Source organism: Phocoena phocoena, chromosome 16 (assembly GCF_963924675.1).
Source record: "Phocoena phocoena chromosome 16, mPhoPho1.1, whole genome shotgun sequence".
In the NCBI taxonomy this organism is placed as follows: domain Eukaryota; kingdom Metazoa; phylum Chordata; class Mammalia; order Artiodactyla; family Phocoenidae; genus Phocoena; species Phocoena phocoena.
The window spans coordinates 22,430,346-22,437,162 of NC_089234.1; the positions used below are offsets into that span (position 1 = coordinate 22,430,346).

At 36.8% G+C, this 6,817-nt stretch overlaps 1 pseudogene; it reads right to left on the bottom strand.

Moving 5' to 3' along the window:
- Positions 1-2,203: 2,203 nt before the first annotated feature.
- Positions 2,204-2,704, bottom strand: LOC136136661 (WASH complex subunit 3 pseudogene; annotated as a pseudogene).
- Positions 2,705-6,817: the final 4,113 nt, after the last annotated feature.

Below are 6,817 nucleotides of genomic sequence, written 5' to 3' on the forward strand. Positions count from 1 at the left end.
GTAGAGTGCTTCCAGTAAAACTATTTTTCTAAGGAATATTTAATGGCCTGAGAAAAGTCTCATGTGATGCCAAGAGAAAGCAGAATTTAAGACTTCACATAGTATGAAAATAATTCTTACAGAAAATAAATAGGGACAGACTGAGAGATTAAAATATAGTAACACTGGTTACTTCTAGCTTGTAAAATGTCAGGTTTTTAAAAATTCTCATATTTGGATATTTTCTATATTTTTTCTAAAATGAACATGTATGGTCAGAAAAAAATGCTATTTTAAAACGAAATATGTTATGGAGTAAATCTAAAATATGTTTGTTTATTATGCTAATTATATAATTATGAATAGTTCTATGTTTAATATATGTCAAGTTCATAGAAAAGTTCAAAATTGTTGATGGTATATACTTAAATATCTTTAGTAAATTAAAGATAGCTTCTCTAGAGCAAGACAATTTTCATCTCATTTTTATCAATTTATATTTATATTGAGATGAAAACATTTTGCTATTATGGTACCTGCAATTTAATTCACAAAATTTCAAATGTTTAAAATTTTTAAACTGTATAAGTTTGCTAACTGTGTTTATATGTATTGTACAAGTATACACACATACACATGATTAATAAAATTTTACAGTATAAATATAAATACGTACATTATTCAGATGTGTGCACATAGGTAACTACTGAAAAAAATTTTTTTTTTAATATGGCAGAGAAACAATCAGAACGTTATTTGGTCTACCTACTATAGCATTCCCAATTGCTAGATGTATTTTCAAATGTCTTGTAAGTATTGTTTCTTCTTTTTAGCCTCTTAATTGTATGCAACATGTTACAAGGGAGTTCGAGCTGTGGGATAAGAGGATGGGAAGCATTTGATACAAGTAGGGGACAGTGAGCTACAAAAGGAGAGGAGACACAGGTGGTGATGGATGGTACATTTGCTGTGTTATAAGGAATAAATGATTTAAAACATGTAAATACCTCAAGGTAGTATGTTCATTTAAATCATGCAGAAACCTTGGTCTGGGAAGGTTAAGTCCCATGTCCGAGGTCACATAGCCAGTAGGGTAGTCAAGTCAGAATTTCAACCCAGGACTCCTAATGGATATGACCACTCCTCTTTCCACTCTACCACCCTCCCCTCCAGCCCTCCTCCAGGTAAGCCACAAATAGGAGATGGTTTAAAACAGAAAAATTGCACGTTCCTGCAGTTCCCTACTGCAAATATAGTTGTGGGAAAGAGTTTACACAAGGAAAAGAGTTATCATTCTTTTGAAAGCACACAACAAATCCTGCCTCAGCCCTTACTACTGAGTTACACAAATAGTGTAACCTACTATTTTCACCCTACTTGACGTGGTACATGGGGAAGTTAGGCCACCTAAGCCCTCCCAGAGGAAAGAACTGATATTTGCTACTAACTTTGTTAAACAAGTGGATATAGAGGAAGTGTTTTCCAAATACCAGCACGGAGTAATCTGAAACCCAGCAGCTCATACAGCACTCAGAGGGCTGCATGTAAACTGTAGATACAGACATGGCTCAGTCCATTGGAGATCAGCTTCCTTACTGATTCTCATGCCTCTGAATGAAGTTTCTTCCCAGTGCCCTCATTGCAGGGCAAGATCTTCCATCCTCACTTTGGCCCATGGTGTGAAAAGTAATAACACAGAATGAAGCCTTGTGGTTCTGTTATATACAAGCACACTTGACCAAGCGTCTTTTTGTTTTTGTTTTTGATGAGAGTCCACAGTATTATTGCAAATAGGAAAATACTGCTTGGTTTGGGATGTCCTGCTCAGTCATGATGCATCATGAACTTAAGTGGGAAGGAAGAAGAAAGCAAGCCTGGAAAGGACTGGTGAGGCAGGACTGACACAGGTGAGTGGCTGCTTCTTGAATTTAATGTAGTAGCTAAAGAGGCATAAAAAATCTAGATTGTGTTTGGCCCAATCCCATAGGTAAAACGTGTAACCTAAAGATTCCAATCAGTGATTATATCAGAAGTCAGTCTTTTTATTGTTTTTAATTATAAATGCTTTATTTATTTATTTTTTCACAGAGGAAGCTTGGTGGTGGATATGTAGCCATTTGATGCTTTTATGACTAAGAGTTAAAGTTCAGGCTCTCTTTCTTATAGAATGTAAATGTGCACCAACACATGTATATGTAATTGTTATCAAAATTAGGGTTAGTCACTAAAAGAAGATTCGCTGTCTGAACTTTCTTCTGTATTTTTTTTCACCTTCTACATCAGGCACTGGGGCATCTGGCCTCTCAGGAAGATCTGGGTCTAGTCCTTCCGATATCATTCTGTTTCTTATTGCCATCACTGGAACACCCACTTGAACCATTTTGAGATATCTGGTGTATCTTATGTCCTTGGCTACAGTTAAGATATTTTCTGGTGTTACTTCACTTTCCCATGGTCCAGAGTCTTGTAAACTGTTCCGTGATTGCTCTGAAGTGGTTTCAGAAAGTGTTTCATTTGTGATCCTAGTGACACTTACAGGAGATACTTCAAATATGACATCATCTAGCCCAGGGATAGATGACAACTTTGCATCTAAAATATTGAGAGTTGTTTCAATTTGCTGGATACGAAGAGAAAGGTCTGCCAGTTTCTCCTCACAAACTGTAGAAAGGGGGTTGAGTAACTGTACAGTGTACACCAATAATTGGTTTAGAAATGCCACCATTCTTTTCTGTTGAATAGCTGGCCCCTTAGCCAGGTCTATGTCTGACCCCGTGAGAGGAAGCCCATCATCATCCGTCTCCTCAGCGTGCGGGGGACCCAAGGCTCACCCACAAACCTCTCCCCGACCGGGCCCGCCCAACCCGGTAATAGCATCCTAGTGCTTTTTCTTTTTTAACATCTTTATTGGAGTATAATTGCTTTACAATGGTGTGTTAGTTTCTGCTTTATAACAAAGTGAATCAGTTATACATATACATATGTTCCCAAATCTCTTCCCTCTTGCGTCTCCCTCCCTCCCACCCTCCCTATCCCACCCATCCAGGTGGTCAAAAACCACTGAGCTGATCTCCCTGTGCTATGCGGCTGCTTCCCACTACCTATCTGTTTTACATTTGGTAGTGTATATATGTCCATGCCACTCTCTCACTTTCTCCCAGCTTACCCTTCCCCCTCCGCATATCCTCAAGTCCATTCTCTAGTAGGTCTGTGTCTTTATTCCCGTCTTACCCATAGATTCTTCATGATCTTTGTTTTTTTTTTCTTAGATTCCATATATACATGTTGGCATACGGTATTTGTTTTTCTCTTTCTGACTTACTTCACTCTGTATGACAGACTCTAGGTCCATCCACCTCACTACAAATATCTCAATTTTGTTTCTTTTATGGCTGAGTAATATTCCATTGTATATATGTGCCATATCTTCTTTATCCATTCATCCAATGATGGACACTTAGGTTGCTTCCATGTCCTGGCTATTGTAAATAGAGCTGCAATGAACATTTTGGTACATGACTCTTTATGAATTATGGTTTTCTCAGGGTATATGCCCAGTAGTGGGATTGCTGGGTTGTATGGTAGTTCTATTTGTAGTTTTTTAAGGAACCTCCATACTGTTCTCCATAGTGGCTGTATCAATTTACATTCCAACCAACAGTGCAAGAGGGTTCCCTTTTCTCCACACCCTCTCCAGCATTTATTGTTTCAAGATTTTTTGATGATGGCTATTCTGACTGGTGTGAGATGATATCTCATTGTAGTTTTGATTTGCATTTCTCTAATGATTAAAGATGTTGAGCATTCTTTCATGTGTTTGTTGGCAATCTGTATATCTTCTTTGGAGAACTATTTAGGTCTTCTGCCCATTTTTGGATTAGGTTGTTTGTTTTTTTGTTATTGAGCTGCATGAGCTGCTTGTAAATCTTGGAGATTAATCCTTTGTCAGTTGCTTCATTTGCAAATATTTTCTCCCATTCTGAGGGTTGTCTTTTGGTCTTGTTTATGGTTTCCTTTGTTGTGCAAAAGCTTTTACGTTTCATTAGGTCCTATTTGTTTATTTTTGTTTTTATTTCCCTTTCTCTGGGAGGTGGGTCAAAAATCTTGCTGTGATTTATGTCATATAGTGTTCTGCCTATGTTTTCCTCTAAGAGTTTGATAGTGTCTGGCCTTACATTTAGGTCTTTAATCCACTTTGAGTTTATTTTTGTGTAGGGAGGGTTATAACTTCATACTTTTACATGTACCTGTTCAGTTTCCCAGAACCACTTATTGAAGAGGCTGTCTTTTCTCCACTGTATATTCTTGCCTCCTTTATCAAAGATAAGGTGACCATATGTGTGTGGGATTATCTCTGGGCTTTCTATCCTGTTCCATTGATCTATATTTCTGTTTTTGTGCCAGTATCATATTGTCTTGATTACTGTAGCTTTGTAGTATAGTCTGAAGTCAGAGAGTCTGATTCCTCCAGCTCCATTTTTCGTTCTCAAGATTGCTTTGTCTGTTCGGGGTCTTTTGTGTTTCCATACAAATTGTGAAATTTTTTGTTCTAGGTCTGTGAAATATGCCAGTGGTAGTGTGATAGAGATTGCATTGAATCTGTAGATTGCTTTGGATAGTAGAGTCATTTTCACAATCTTGATTCTTCCAATCCAAGAACATTGTATATATCTCCATCTATTTGTATCATCTTTAATTTGTTTCATCAGTGTTTTATAATTTTCTGCATACAGGTCTTTTGTCTCCTTAGGTAGGTTTATTCCTAGATATGTTATTCTCTTTGTTGCAATGGTAAATGGGAGTGTTTGCTTAATTTCATTTTCAGATTTTTCATCATTAGTGTATAGGAATGCCAGAGATTTCTGTGCATTAATTTTGTATCCTGCTACTTTACCAAATTCATCGATTAGCTCTAGTAGTTTTCTGGTAGCATCTTTAGGATTCTCTATGTATAGTATCATGTCATCTGCAAACAGTGGCAGCTTTACTTCTTTTCTGATTTGGATTCCTTTTATTTCTTTTTCTTCTCTGATTGCTGTGGCTAAAACTTCCAAAACTATGTTTAATAGTGGTGAGAGAGGGCAACCTTGTCTTGTGCCTGATCTTAGTGGAAATGCTTTCAGTTTTTCACCATTGAGGATGATGTTGGCTGTGGGTTTGTCATATATGGCCTTTATTATGTTGAGGAAAGTTCCCTCTATGCCTACTTTCTGCAGGGATTTTATCATAAATGGGTGTTGAATTTTGTCGAAAGCTTTCTCTGCATCTACTGAGATGATCATATGGTTTTTCTCCTTCAATTTGTTAATATAGTGTATCACGTTGATTGATTTGCATATATCGAAGAATCCTTGCATTCTTGGGATGAACCCCACTTGATCATGGTGTATGATCCTTGTAATGTGCTTTTGGATTCTGTTTCCTAGTATTTTGTTGAGGATTTTTGCATCTATGTTCATCAGTGATATTGGCCTGTCGTTTTCTTTCTTTGTGACATCTTTGTCTGCTTTTGGTATCAGGCTGATGGTGGCCTCGTAGAATGAATTTGGGAGTGTTCCTCCCTCTGCTATATTTTGGAAGAGTTTGAGAAGGATAGGTTTTAGTTCTTCTCTAAATGTTTGATAGAATTCACCTGTGAAACCATGTGGTCCTGGGCTTTTGTTTGTTGGAAGATTTTTAATCACAGTTTCAACTTCAGTGCTTGTGATTGGTCTGTTCATATTTTCTATTTCTTCCTGGTTCAGTCTCGGCAGGTTGTGCATTTCTAAGAATTTGTCCCTTTCTTCCAGGTTGTCCATTTTATTGGCATAGAGTTGCTTGTAGTAATCTCTCATGATCCTTTGTATTTCTGCAGTGTCAGTTGTTACTTCTCCTTTTTCATTTCTAATTCTATTGATTTGAGTCTTCTCCCTTTTTTTCTTGATGAGTCTGGCTAATGGTTTATCGATTTTGTTTATCTTCTCAAAGAACCAGCTTTTAGTTTTATTGATCTTTGCTATTGTTTCCTTCATTTCTTTTTCATTTATTTCTGCTCTGACATTTATGATTTATTTCCTTCTGCTAACTTAGGGGTTTTTTTGGTTCTTCTTTCTCTAATTGCTTTAGGTGCAAGGTTAGGTTGTTTATTTGAGATGTTTCCTGTTTCTTAAGGTAGGATTGTATTGCTGTAAGTTTCCCTCTTAGAACTGCTTTTGCTGCATCCCATAGGTTTTGGGTCGTCGTGTCTCCATTGTCATCGTTTCTCGGTATTTTTTGATTTCTTCAGTGATCACTTCGTTATTAAGTAGTGTATGGTTTAGCCTCCATGTGTTTGTATTTTTTACAGATCTTTTCCTGTAATTGATATCTAGTCTCATAGTGTTGTGGTCGGAAAAGATACTTGATACGATTTCAATTTTCTTAAATTTACCAAGGCTTGATTTGTGACCCAAGATATGATGTATCCTGGAGAATGTTCCATGAACACTTGAGAAAAATGTGTATTTTGTTGTTTTTGGATGAAATGTCCTATAAATGTCAATTAAGTCCATCTTGCTTAATGTAACATTTAAAGCTTGTGTTTCCTTATTTATTTTCATTATGGATGATCTGTTCATTGGTGAAAGTGGGGTGTTAAAGTCCCCTACTATGATTGTGTTACTGTTGATTTCCCCTTTGATGGCTGTTAGTATTTGCCTTATGTATTGAGGTGCTCCTATGTTGCGTGCATAAATATTTACAATTGTTATATCTTCTTCTTGGATCGATCCCTTGATCATTATGTAGTGTCCTTTTTGTCTCTTCTAATAGTCTTTATTTTAAAGTCTACTTTGCCTGATATGAGAATTGCTATTCCAGC